Source organism: Apodemus sylvaticus, chromosome 16, assembly GCF_947179515.1.
Source record: "Apodemus sylvaticus chromosome 16, mApoSyl1.1, whole genome shotgun sequence".
Lineage (NCBI taxonomy): Eukaryota > Metazoa > Chordata > Mammalia > Rodentia > Muridae > Apodemus > Apodemus sylvaticus.
This window is the reverse complement of record NC_067487.1, coordinates 42,395,614-42,410,650: the sequence shown is the minus strand read 5'-3', so window position 1 is coordinate 42,410,650 and position 15,037 is coordinate 42,395,614. Positions and strand designations below refer to the sequence as shown.

The window sequence follows — 15,037 nt, the reverse complement described above, 5'->3', positions numbered from 1 at the left end:
CTCAGAGAGTAAGCTACAGGAGAAACTGCCTGACTGGTGGGGAAAAGGAGCTCCTAGACTTTGCCTTGATTACTTTTTGGAGATAAACTCTATAATCTTAAAGTTCCCTTTACCAGTGATGGAGGATCTTAAAGTCTCTCACAAACATTTAAGTCCTCAGATTTGTACAATCTTTATGCCCCTCTTCCAAGAAGTCTCCTGAGCCTTAAGGAGAGTTAGTGTTTGTGTTAGGTTAGTGTTGTAGATGTATCAGCTGGGGATGGGTACCATTTGCTCTTTGTATTTTGTGACTTTCTTTAATGATCTCCAGAAAAAAAATAATAATAAAAGAAGCATCTTAGAGGAGGGGTGACATTAGAATAAGAATCTAGAATGCAGCTAGATTACAATGGTTTAGGACAGTAGGAATGTTCTAGATTCTGTAGCCTCCCAAGTCATGGCTAGTTAGCCACGTTTACAGTACTAGACATGAATTTGTTCTGAATGAATGGATCTTAAGCCCAATTATATTACTGTTGACTCCTGCCGAATTATATTGCACTAGAATGTTCATTGTTGCACTTCATAATTGACAGGAAACCTGAACTTAGGAGATCTTAACACTGTGGTAGCCTAAACAAGACCTTAAAAATGACAGCAGTTTACAAGTGAATTTGAGTGGAAGAAATCTAATGAGGATGCATCCTTAAATGAAAAGCTACCAGAAATTAGTGATTCCAGAGAGTGGGCAAATTAGTCTTCCTGAGAGATAAGCCGTCTAATTGGACTACCTCTACTTGACTATCTTATGGTCAGTCCTAACAGCACATACATTTCCCTGATGACTAAACCTTTGAACATCTCTTTAAGTGATTCTGGCCAACTGAGATTCCTCTATTGCAAATTCTCTGTTTAGTTCTATACCCTATTTTTTGATTGGATTGTTTGGATTTTTGGAGGTAAGCTTCTTGAGTTCTTTATATATTTTGAATATTAGCCCCCTATCAGATGTGTGGTTAATAAAGATATGTAGATACATACATAATTACATACATACAAACAATACTAAATGGACTTTGCAAGTCATACACACACACACACACACACACACACACACACATATATATATATGGCAGAAAAATAAATAATAAAACAATAGATATAATACTTGAGGGAAAAGGAGGGTTTGAAGGCAGAAGAAAATGATTAATATTTAATATTAATAGAGAAGCAGGGGATAGTAATTGAAGATAAAAAATGTTCATAGTATATTATATATATTTATATTTCTTAATGAAACTTATATTTCTTAAAATTAGCAAATGGTAATAAAATGGATAAATGAATCTCTATATAATGCCTAAAGGAACTGAGGGTTATACCATGCTGTTATTCTGGCTGTATACATGGACAAATCTCAGCTAAGCATTTGAATTTCAGACTTCTGTGTGTTCTGACTGTGGAACCTCTGCTCCAATGGAGGTTATTATCCTCAAGGATATAGATGGGACATTTGCACAGGTTTCACTTTCTCTTCATAGATGCCAATTATCCTTTAATGTCAGCATTAGCAAAGGTCTTTTGAAATCTCTTCTTATGCCCCATCTACACTCTGTTAAAGAAATCATAGTGGTAAAATTCTGGAGAATAGTTAAAACCATTTCATACCTCATTAAAATGTAAATTATATATCTCTGCACCAAAATTTTGTGATTTAAAGAAAATTTGCTGTATTCCTAGAATAATATATTTAGTTATTGTTATTATCAAATTACCTCTTTGCAGAGTTTAGCTTTCTACTCCAAAATGAGGTCATCTCATGTTCCACTGCCAGTGTGTGATTCATAATCTCTTATGTCATTGTAAAAAGAAACAATACACTCATGAAGGAAATGTTTCCTCTAATGATGCTTCAGTCCTGCTATATAGTGTTGGACAGTCCACTACAAATTGAAAGAGAGAATCTGATTTTAGCTACTTTATGTGGAAACATATATCTTTAGAAATTTAACTTTCCAGATTACATTGAGCTAGATAAAGCTCATGTGACATTTACAAACACAGGATCAAAGAAATAAAACAAAACAAAACAAATCAGAACAGAACACCAGTAAACCTCATCACTGGGACCAGTCATGAGTTCTCAGAGGGCTAAAATCTCTGTAATTTGTTCCATCTTTCCTCTATTACATTCTCTTTAAAAAGTTGATACAATCTTTGAAGAAGGTGTGAAGAACCAGTTGGTGAGGTCACCATTTTATTCTTCAAGTTCCCATGCTTCATTTGCCAATAAGTCTAATCACTGACAAAGCAATTTGTGTTTTTCTAGTTGTTTGCTTTTGTACCTTTTTTCTTAAACCCTTTCCTCCAGGCTAAGTGAAGTAATTGTTTCAATGCTGGTAAGACAACTCTGAAACCTCTTTCTGAAGGCCCTGGACTATTTGGAAATAAATCATAGTTCATTTGTGTGGGTTCTTAGTCCTGTTAACAAAAGAACTTAGATTCAGGGAAAAAAAAATCAAAGACCATTTTGTGTTTAGAGATTGTGAGTAAAAAGAACAAGGTCAACAAACAGTAAATCTTGTAGGAGACTTTGAAGGAATAGAAGGAGATGGAGAAGAGAAGGAGGAGATATGCCTTTTGGTTAAAACTTAAGAAATCAGACGTTCTGAGATGAAGGCCAAGAACAACTGCTTGCCTTCAAAATCTGTACCCTAAAGTTCCCAGACCATTTTCTGTCTCTTGTTCTCATCAATTAGATAGAAAACAAATGTTAACTTAGATTCTAATTACATAGTTTTGTTGCTTTATAAAGTTATTTATAAATGAATCAGTGCATATAAAGATGAACATTATGGCATTTTATTTTGGAGTAAGAGTATCTATATTAAAATTAGTAGAAAGTGGGGAGAAGAAGAAAGCTTTCAAAGTCCCCATAAATGTATAAGTTTCTGTGTTTATGGAGTTGTTCATGAGGAAGTATATTTGGAGTCTTTTAACTTAGTGATAAAAGCTAAATTTTAGTCCCATTTTAAAAGAAATCTCTATAAGCCAAGGATACTTTCTAAAATGTAATTTTTACTCATCCCTATTTGTGCATCATGCATTTCTAGAGTTCCTAAATTTTAGTATCTATCAATATCTGGGGAAGGGGATGGCTTGTACTGAAGTGAGTGGTTCTATGGCAAACTGAAGTAAGCCTAGCAAGTTATGGTTCACCTTAGACTATAACCTTTCCTGGAATTTTTAAAATGTATTTTTCTCTTTTCTTTGGAAAATATAAGTTAATGTTTTGGTTATCAACACTCTTTTGTTATTATATTTATATTTATACTCACATTCACATTCATATTTATATTTATATTCACATTAATATTCATATTTTGTCTGTTTTTTTAAGTTCTATGTTTTTTTACCAGTAGGCTAACATTATGCCATTGAATGAATTTTTGTTAATGAAGAACTTATGAGAGGTTTTATTTCTCCCCATAAAGTTAGTGTGCATACCTCAGGAGGTTGAAGGAAGAATGACTTGCACTTAGTCTCACTAGAGGAACCACATATTTACCAACATATGAAGAGACTTAGAGCAGTCCACCTCTTGGAAATAAATTTTAAAAGATCTTTGCTATAAACATAGTGGAACATGTGCCCCTGTGGCATGGTGGGACATCTTTTGGGTATATTCCCAAGAGTGGTATTGCTGGGTCTTCAGATCTATTTCCAATTATCTGAGGAACCTCCAGTTTGATTTCCTGTTACAGACCGAGGGGGTCTGCCACGGGGAACCAAGGTTCCTTGGTCCAGGAAGGCACAGGTCCAGCGGAAACTTGACAAACTGACATGACCACAGAGGTGGTTTAAAATCTGAGTGTATTTCTCGGGTATCTCTCAAAGTCCAGTCAAGTTAACATCTCAAATTAAGCATCATATACATCTGTAAAAGGCTAGCTAGGCTTTCGCAGGCAATACAGGGTGTTTACCCAAAGACCAGGGCCCATGCGACTAAACTACTTCTTTACCTTGGTCTCGATGTCCTGCTGGCTTGGGAGCTGAAGGATGGTTCTCCTGCCTAGCCTCCTGGCGAAAATGGCGACATTGTAGAACTTGAGAAGCTGTCTTGCTTGTGCTGTCTTTTAAGAGTCCTTTTGCCTAGTCTGCCTGTTGCATTCTTCTCTGTGCCATGCTTGGGGCTATCGTAGGTCGCCCTAGGCCCCGGGGGGTTAGCTGGATCTGCTCCAGCCTCTAGCCCTTAGCTTGATGAATTAACTAACTCATTCCTCTTCTGAGTGTCTTTCTCTCTCAGATAGAGAGAATCTACTGCCTCTCTGTAAATCAATCAAAAGTATCTACTGTCTCTCTGTCTGCCTCTCCATATCTTTCTCTCTCTCTCTCTCTCTCTCTCTCTCTCTCTCTCTCTCTCTCTCTCTCTCAATTTAGTCTCCCTGAGTTAATAAGTATAAACTGTATCCTGAATCATACTTAGATAAGCCAAGAAAGGCTGCTTTTGTCAAGATCTCCCTGTGTGAGGCCTGTAACAAAAGGCAGTTCTTCTCATACATTCCTTGCTATTTAGGTGGGCCTGAGATAGCCTGTCTGCAAGCAAAATCAAGAGTTAACAGGCAGAACTAGATTAACTTGTGGGGGAAGGTGGCTAGCTATGGGACCAACTCAAATGTAAATTCTTTTTACCTTGCCCAATACTCATCTTTCTGGCAGGGGCCTCCTAAGATTTTTCAGATGTAAATATCCTTAGTCTGGGCTATTGTTTGGAAAACCATCTGCCCTGAAAGGTAGTTGACTAGAACCTATGACTGGAATTTCTGGAATGTCTTTTTTACCATAATAACATAAATGGTTGGAGCAAAGCAAAGTAGAATTTTTGTTATATGATGGATTTTTATATATCTATATTTGCTTGGTTAGGCCATGTCTCGGTTATAAGGAAATAGAATTTAAGAAATTGCCAAGTGAGATTTATCAGCTTCTAAATATACGGGAAGGTCTGTTATTCCCGGGAGACATTTTTTCTGCCTCTGTCTGTAAAATATCATATCTACAGATATATTTCACTGGGCCACCACAGCAATTTCCAGAGTGGTTGTCCAGGTTTTCAACCTCACCAGCAATGGAGTAGTGTTTCTCTTTCTACACATCCTCACCAACATATGTTATTGCCTGAGATTTTGATCTTAGCCATTTTGATTGGTGTACAGTGGAATCTCAGGGTCATTTTCATTTGCATTTCTCTGACCACTAAAGACTTTGGACATCTCTTTATGTGCTTTTCAGCCATTCAAGATTCCTCTGTTGTGAATTCTTGGTTTAGTGCTATACCACATTTTTTTTTATTGCGTTGTTTGGTGTTTTGGTGATTATCTTCATAATTTCTTTATATATTTTGTATATTAGTCCAGAATCAGATGTGGTGTTAGTGAAGATTTTTTTCCCCAATCTGTAGGTTGCAAATTTATCTTGTTAGCTATGTCTTTTGCCTTATATAGGCTTTCCAGTTTCGTGAGTTCCCATTTATCAATTCTTGATCTTGAAGCATGCGCCATTAGGGTTTTGTTTAGAAAATTTCCCCCTGTGTCAATGAGTTCAAGGGTCTTTCCCACTGGAAAGAGAACATGCACATAACCCTCAAGAGACTGAGGGCCCCAAGGAGTTTAGAGGTCTGGTGGGGGTAGAGGTGGAGTGGGGACATCCTTGTGGAGACAGTGGGGCGTAGAGAAGGTATGGGGTGTGGAAGACTTGGAGGGTAGACCAGGAAGGTTTATAATAAATAAATAAGTAAACAAACAAACAAACAAACAAACTTTTCTCTGTAGAGTAAACTTGCAATTGTGATAGAGACTAATCAATAAGCCCTTACTCCCAAAGTTCAATTCATGTCACCTCACTGTGCCTTGTTTGTATCACATGAGTTCTAAGAAAAGTCCCAGATTCTGCTCATGGGTTATGCTTCACATTACATCTATCATCCTGGGACATGCCAAAATCAGTTGTTTTGACTGTATCTCAAAATAATAATGTCAGAAATCTTAGACAGTGGCTTCAATATTCTAAATAATCTGATCCACACTATTTTTCTAAATTCTTCAGATAGTTCCCCTCAGAAACACTTAATCTACTTGGACCTCAATAAGCAAAGATGATTCTTGTAGCTGCCAATTTGCTTTTTAGTGCATCTCATCATTTCAATCTGCTACATGTTCATCAAGTGTTTAAGATATGTCTCAGGTGTCATCTTTTTATATACGTGCTTAGTGCTTTACTCCTGGTGCTCTCATAACACTCAACCCATTCAATTATATTTTTTAATACTCTCAAGTGCTAAATTAAGGATTTTCTGAGATTAAGAGCTTTTTTAAAAATTTAAACCATGGAATAGAAGCAAAATAGCAGACAGTCATCAACACTTAGACTCTTGCACTGTGAGTGGGCTCATAAGAGATGAGTAGGTATGGGACTTTCATGGAGTGGGGATCCAGAAAAGGGGAAATCATTTGAAATGTAAATAAAGAATATATCGAATAAAAAAAAGAATATTTCAACTTGACTACACTTTCAGCTGTTATACTGTCTTCTTTCAAGACCTAACACTCTTGAAAGAAACTAACTATTCAGTTTAGACATTCCCTGTGTTAAACTATGTTTTCATTTTAAAAAAGGATACCAACACAAATCTAATGAGAAACTGAGGTTAACAAAAATAATGGAAACATATGGTCTTAAGAAATTCAAAGACAAACCTTCTAAAATTGTTCTCTGATTTTGAACTAACATCATTACCTTAAGGATTAAATCATATAGCTCTGTAGTTTAAGACAGCAGAATCTGAAATCTATACTCACCAGAAGACTTTTCTATGGAGTTATAAGTGGCTGCTGGTCATGACGATAGTCACTTAGGATATACAGTCATTTCTTCTAACACTGCATATTTAATAAAGATTATGCTATTTTTTGTTGATATCTTTACATTTAGTACCAGGCCTAATACATAATCTTTACTAGGTAAACCTATGTTGCATCAAATCTAACTTTGAAACATTTTGAATGAAGTTTTTGAATGTTTGTTTTTGTTTAGTTTTAGGGTTGTGGTTTTAAGAGAGGCTCTTATGTAGTCCAAGCAGATCATCAAATCACTGCATAGCCGAATTATGATTATTGTATCTGAATGCAGAGTGCTAGGAATAGTTATGTGCCACAGTGAACAGCTATGAGGATTATTTTAACAGATAAACATTTTATGGGGTTAAAACAATTCTGAAATCTTAATGAATGACAGTGCACTTGCATACTTTTTAAATTTGAGTATAGCTGAATTTTCAACTCCAAGAATGCCTGCTTGTCTCCCTTTCGTGGATAAGGTATTTTAAAACATCATTAGTAGGGTCATATAATTTCACTTCACCCTTTTTGGTGATGTTTATCTTAAAACTCACTAAGTTTTGAAGGTTGTTGCCCACTCCCCTAATTTTATGCATTGAATATCTAATCCTCAAATTATGATAGTTTATGACCTTGAATTTTACATGATAAGGCTTTTATCTTTTCCATATGCAGATATAACAATGACACTCTGTCTGCCACCTGCAAGAAGACGACTGGAATAATCTGAACATGTTGGTATTTTGATCTCAGACTTCCAGCCTCCTATTAGTAGGGCACTTCTGTTGTACATGTTTTTCCCAGCATGTGGCTGTTGCTATAGCAGCTGAAGTAGAGGAAGATGGTAATAAGCAAAACAGCAAGATTCCTTCTTGATCCCTTCTTGTCTTATACCCCTGTGCTTTGGCTCTCCAATCTAATTTCAGAGTCTCAGTATAGGTTTGCTTATAAAAATCATGTGTTACTTGACAAATCCGTTCATCATCTGCTACGCTTGGGTATGACTAATGAGCTAGCATTAGCAAAGTACTGGGAGTTCTTTGAATAAGTTGTGACAACTATTATTCTGTTGTGACATCTTGTTAAATACATCCTGCTTTGTTATGTTTGTGGAATCTGAGGGAGAAAATTAGGGAAAGATGTGCATCTGAAAAGGTCTTCCCCAAAATGTGTAAGCCCAGCAGCTTCCCTTAAGAGCTCAGGTTCAGACTTTACTTGTTATATACCACTGTCTCCTGACCAAGGGTTTCTACTCTTTCTTTGACTATTTAGTTCCTAGAGAAAAGACACACACACCTTTATATTTACAATAAGCCTTATACAGGACTAGAACTGGGCAGATACCTACCCTTTATGCTATTAGAATCTACTTTCCTATCAATGATGCCAAGATATTACTTAGTATGTGTCTTAGTCAGGGTTTCTATTCCTGTACAAACATCATGTCCAAGAAACAAGTTGGGGAAGAAAGGGTTTATTCAGCTTACACTTCCACGTTGCTGTTGATCACCAAAGAAAGTCAGGACTGGAACTCAGGAGGTCAGGAAGCAATAACTGATGCAGAGGCCATGGAGGGATGTTACCTACTGGCTTGCTTCCCCTGGCTTGCTCAGCCTGCTCTCTTATAGAACCCAAGAATACTAGCCCAGAGATGGTACCACCCACAAGGGGCCCTCCCCCCTTGATCACCAAGTGAGAAAATGCCCCACAGCTGGATCTCATGGAGGCACTTCCCCAACTGAAGCTCCTTTCTCTGTGATAACTCCAGCCTGTGTCAAGTTGACACACAAACCCAGCCAGTACACTGTTTCATATCAGCTGCTCTTAACTCCAATTGGCCAGTCCTCAGGGCCATGTTTTTCTGGCCCACCTAACCCTTGGCAGCTTCTCTCATCTTCCAACCTCTTCTCCTCCCGGTTCTTCTGGACCCCGATCTGGGAAACTTAAACCCCACCCATCTCTTCTGCCCAGCTACTGGCTGTCAGCATCGTTCTTTATCAATCAGGAATAATTTGGGAGCAGGATCACACAGGTCTACATTCAGACTCCAGGTTTTGGGAACCTGCACTTAACATTATAATAGACAACAAGACAAAACCTCAACAGAGTTGAAATAATGATCATCCCTCAGTGTTATCCTTCAAGACACACAGTTTAGATTTGGAAACCATGAAAGACTTTATCAAAACCGCACTTTTAATGTACAGAGTCATGCAGGTCTGCAAGATGCTCAGGTCTTTGTCACTGTGCAGTGCTTCAGTTTAACACATCCTTGCATATCTCTCATAAGTACATGAAGAAACACTGAGAGAATGTGTCTATATGTATTTCTTAGGTTTTCATTTCGGGTCATTTTCTTTGTTTGTTTTATCCTATTCTTGTTTGCTTTTATTTTATTTTAGTATTTATTTTTCAACACCTGTTTGTTTGCTAATAAAAAAGAGAAATAAAGGGTGTGGATTTGGGTGGGTGGAAGGTTGAGAGGATCTGGAGCGGGTTGAATGAGGGCAAACCATGATTAGGATATACTATATCTCTATATATCTACATCTCTATATCTATAGGTCTATCTATATATCTATTTATTTATATATCCATCCATCCGTATTTTTTTTAAAATAAGCACTAATTGTGAGTTTCCTTATTCGGGAACTCTGCTGTTTGAGTAGGCTCATTTGGAAGGCCCTGCTGCTGCCCTACCGAGCTGCCCTGCTGGTGGACAGATGGCTGGTTTCTCACTGTGCCCTCATTTCAACTCTATCTCTGGCTGGCTCCTTTTTCTGTGTGGCCTTCCACCTGTGCTGACCGTAGACGGAGGCAGTTCATTATGGACCACATTATACTGTTAGATTTCAGTCTCACTTCACATTTAAAGGTCCACATAGCTCTCACCTTGCATCCGTTCCACTGGTTGTCCTCGATTCGGCATGTGTCACCTGTTTGAGGAGCTGCAGTACATTTTATTGGTTGATGAGTCCTCTCTCATAATATTCCAAATTAAATTACCAAAGTCTATATTTAGGATTAAATCTATAAAAAGATTACGAAGCAGCATGATGTGGCGGTATACTCGGCACCCACAGAGCCAGGCTCTAGTCCCATGGCCCTGAGGAGGAACTAAATGCATGTCTCTGAGCAATTTGTCTGAAATCCAAGAGCTCAAGGCTATAGTCTGTAAAATGAGATTATTTAGTCAGACACCTCCTATGGTGACTTCAAGCTGAACAATTCATTGGAATGACATTTGAGGGGAAGTAAATGTGCTTGGCCAACTCTTAAATTTTAGGTGTCTGAGCATGTACAATGATTCTGAACTATACTGAAGGCCATGCTATTTTTTTTTAAAGAGACCATGGCTTATATTTGTGCTATCATCATTTAGGATATTGACTTTATGCCACTTATCTAACATTGTCACAAAAAGTCAGGTAAAAAATTAAATAAAGATATCTATGCTTTGAGGTTTCTTAAAATATGTGGAGATGGAAGGGGATAATGGATATATATATATATATATGTATATACATATATATATATATGTGTGTGTGTGTGTGTGTGTGTATAATATAGCTGTTTCTCTATTATATATGTGTATATATAATATAGCTGTTTCTCTATTATATATGTGTATATATAATATAGCTGTTTCTCTATTATATATATATATATATATATATATATATATATATATATATATATATATATATACCTGGGTTTTAGACAAGAGGAGGATGGTGTCTCCAACACTCTGTTTCATATCTGTAAATTTGGATCAATGCTAATTCTCCCCACATTACATTTGCACAAATGATTAAATATATCTAAAGTGTTTAAAACATTACATGGCTTCTAGGATGTGCTGAGAGTTAAGCATTAAATATGCAACAGGGCCAATGTCATATAAAGCAAGAGATACCCATAAAGACATTGCCAAGAAATCATTGATTTGATACTCATGTCAACTGAACAATGTGTGTACTCTCCTGATTGTGTTTACCTGAATGTGGTAGCACTGAGACACAGCCCAAATCAATGTGCAGAGTCGAGGGTGGACTGTGTGGATGGAATAAGTAATGTTAACTGAATCTTCAACTGAAATAAAGCTTCAATCTTTTAAATTATATTCACTTCACTAATGCACATATACACAGTACAAATATACATGAACTGATACACTAGAGTTTTTTGAAATCAATAATCTCTAAATATCTTGTCTTAAAGTTCTAGGTGTGATGCTAAATAATTTAATAAATATAATAGTATTTTACCACAATAAAAGATTTTGAAATTTTCAACAATGAAAAATGGACAATGTACACATTACAGTGTATATAATTACAAGATGTCAAGTTGATTTGTAAAGCTTTTCTTTTTTGTGTGTGTTATATAAAAATTATGTAAAATATATAAGATTTCACAGTCTTATTTATCAGTATTGAAAAAGGAATATAAGCATGGGAATATTTTTTAAAAAATACATTCCAAAATAATTTTTCAATTGAAAATGAAAAAGGACTTAATTCATTATTTTACACATTTTATACAAATAAAAAGGGCAAAATTAGATGGGCTTGGAGGCTGGTATTGACAGGTTCATTAAGAGCTCTGTCTTAAAGTACCAAGTGTATTATATAAAGTTATTAGCAATGCTATCACTTTATAGCAATTCAGAAAACAAAGACATTTCACACATAACTGTGAAACCCACTTTTGTGCATACATCTACACATTCTCTTTCTCTGTGTCTCTCGTTACCTTATAACTAAAACAATCTGCATTTACTAATCTTAAGCATGCTAGTCAAATGTGATTATTTTTTACCTTCTATCTATTGAAATACTTCATGGATGAACTTTCTTGTTTTGGAGTGTGAAATTACCAAATAGGATAGCTAAACAGTAGATAATGAAATAGAAAGTGTTCAGTCATTTAAATTACATTTTGTCACCTGATTTTACGAAGTAGAGCAAACTCATTGAAGTGTTTAACTGTCCTTAGACAATTTTAAATGCTAGAAGTATTTTTAAAGTACTATATATGATGTTATTAGAAAGACAGGGGAAATCCATTAATGGAATACATGAAAAATTTCCACAGATGAGCTATACAGTGTTTACCCTACAATAGAACTAGGAAGTACAACAGATATACTTCTATTCAAGACTAGTAACTGATCACATTAATATAGTCTCATATTAATATAGTCACACGAGACATCAGTGAGAAAGTCAATCAAATACTAAAAGAGATCAGAAACTTTACCTTAAAAAAACCAAGCAGCTTTTGAAATCTTAACTTTACTTTGTAATGCAATAATTCAAACTTTGTATATACATAGCTACTTATCTTCCTATTGTGTATTTATACTAATCTAAATTATTTACATAAATTTATTTTGTCATTTGTATTAATTGTCATGGGATTTAAGGCACTTGTTACTGCAAAGCATCCCTGTGTTTTCTGCCTCAACACAGGAGTAAAATATTGATATAGTTTGTCTTAATTGTTGAGGGCCAAAAGGTTGATAGAGACAGTAAAATAATTGTATTTCTAAATTCTAACAGTTCATATATTAAAGAAAGTACATAACTGGATAAAGTTATTATCAGGATCATTAGCATTTTCCAATGTGGTAGGACACAAAATAATTCTGTATTTTGTCTTGTAAATATGTCCTATTTTCTTTGTTTTATTAGAAAGGGAATGATGTAGGGAAATATTAAATTTTCTATTTTTCTATTTTCTATGATTCTCAGATTTACTGTTCACCTCTCCTCCTCTCTCCTCCTCTTCTCTCTCCTCTTATCCCTCCTCTTCCCCCTCCACCTCTTCCTCCTTCTCCTCTTTCTCCTCTTCTCCTCCTCCATTCCTATATTCCCTTTATTAACTTAAGGATGCCATGGTCAGTTCCAAATTTCCTAGGGTATCACCTTCTTTAGACGTTTAGTAATGGTCCCAAGGTAGCATATAATACTGAGTCATCTAGAAACATCAGCAGACTGCCAGTAGGTGAGGGGCTTCTAGTCTGTGATACTTTCACACTCTTTTTTTTTTATTTATTCGATATATTTTTTTTATTTACATTTCAATGATTTCCCCTTTTCTGGCTCCCCACTCCCCGAAAGTCCCATAAGCCCTCTTCCCTCCCCCTATTCCCCCATCCACTTCTTCCCACTTCCCTGTTCTGGTATTCCCCTATACTGCTGCACTGAGTCTTTCCAGAACCGGGGCCACTCCTCTGTTCCTCTTGGACATCATTTAATATGTGGATTATGTCTTGGGTATTCCACGTTTTTAGGCTAATATCCACTTGTCAGTGAGTGCATACCATGATTGATCTTTTGAGGCCGGGATACCTCACTTAGTATGATGTTCTCCAGCTCCATCCATTTGCCTAAGAATTTCATGAATTCATTGTTTCTGATGGCTGAATAGTACTCCATTGTGTAAATATACCACATTTTTTTGTATCCATTCCTCCGTTGAGGGACACCTGGGTTCTTTCCAGCTTCTGGCTATTACAAACAGGGCTGCTATGAACATAGTGGAGCATGTATCCTTATTGCATGCCAGGGAATAACTTTCATACTCTTACATCTTACATTTACTGTAGAAATGTGGGGACAGTGGAGCAACACAGAAGGAATAATATGAAAAGTGTCAACCTTTCATTCTTTCTCATCCCTGCCCTATTCTCTGGGGTAACTCCATTTATGTTCAGACTTCTAATGATTGTCCTTATCGGTCAGGGTGTGCTAGAGCAAAGGAACTGATAGGGTGAACATATATTATAAAATGGGATTTAGTAGACTGTGCAGTATTATCTGAGTAGTCCAACACTGGCTGTCTGAACTGAGGAAAGGTCAAACTGCTTATTTCATGAGGCTGAATATCTGGCTCTCCCAGTGTTGAACACAAGACCTAGAAGATTCTTGGAGAATTCTTCAGTCCACACTGGAAGGCTAAAAAAGCTAGATTTTGATGTCAGGGAAGGATGATCACAGCATAGTAGATGTACTGACCATCAAGAAACAAAGGCAGGCAAGTGAAAGCAATGGTTCATTTGATCTCTTTATATCTGGGTTGGCACCCAAAGATACCACCAACTCCAGGGGAGGATTGCCTTCAAACGTGAGACTAAGTTTGATACCCAGGTCACACACAGTGAAGAGAGAGCTCTGACACCTGTGGTTGTCCTCTAATCTCAACAGCATGACATAGAATGGGAACACACACATACAGAGCACACAAGCACACATAGTCATATGTAGAAAATAAATAAGTGTAACTTTAAAAAACTGCAATTGCAACATTAATCATTATCCCCTTTATGTATAACTCTGAACCTTATTGAATATTATAGTTATCAAAAGTGTCATTATTAGTTCTTTATCTACAAAGCTTTAAATACTCAAACTCCCCTTTTTAAAATTTATTCTCAAACAAAAATGAAAGAAAGTTTAAGGGAATAATGTAAAGCTAAGGAGGGATGTCTGATAAATATTAAAAATAATCCTAAGAGCTGCTGAAACAGTCTCTTGACATATCCAGTTCACAGAACCTCTCAAATTCCTGTGTGTCACAATTACGTTTTAGGGTCATAAATACCCACCTTGCCTGTTTGGTGATGGGTATGCCTTATTTTAGGAGACAAAACTTACAATTCCTGCTGTCGTTAGATGGAGCATCTTTGAGCACAGTCCTTAGCTGATAAAACTGCGAAGAGAAGACGAACTCTTTTATTTAAGTTTTGTAGAAACTCTCATAAGACTTTTTCCCCCTCAGGAAGCATGGGATGAGGATGAAGCCCAAATAAACCTTATAAAACTGGGCACTGAAGTGATTCAATAAAAAATATTTCTGTGAAATACCTTTACAAATGAAATACAGTGTCCCCAAAGTGTCTAGATCTAGAGGTCCTGAAAATTATGCAAGAAAATAAAACAGTTCCAACTAGCCACCTAGTGAGAAGTGCATAGTGACATAAGAAGGGTGAAAATGGGGAAAAACGCCAGTACACGGAGCTGTGAAATTTCATTTCCAGAGGATACATTTTAGAAAGATATTTTAAAGCTAATGTTCAAATTCTTTCTATTAGCTGTGTGCACCGACCCACTTGTGCCTGAAGCAACTGCTGGAGGCCCTGACATTAGCCAGGGAGA

The 15,037-nt window shown here is 36.4% G+C and overlaps 1 protein-coding gene across 1 annotated transcript in view; it reads left to right on the top strand.

Moving 5' to 3' along the window:
- Hcn1 (hyperpolarization activated cyclic nucleotide gated potassium channel 1) overlaps positions 1 to 15,037 on the top strand; it is a 383,720-nt gene that overhangs the window by 329,773 nt on the left and 38,910 nt on the right. The gene's annotated exons all lie outside the window — the stretch shown is intronic.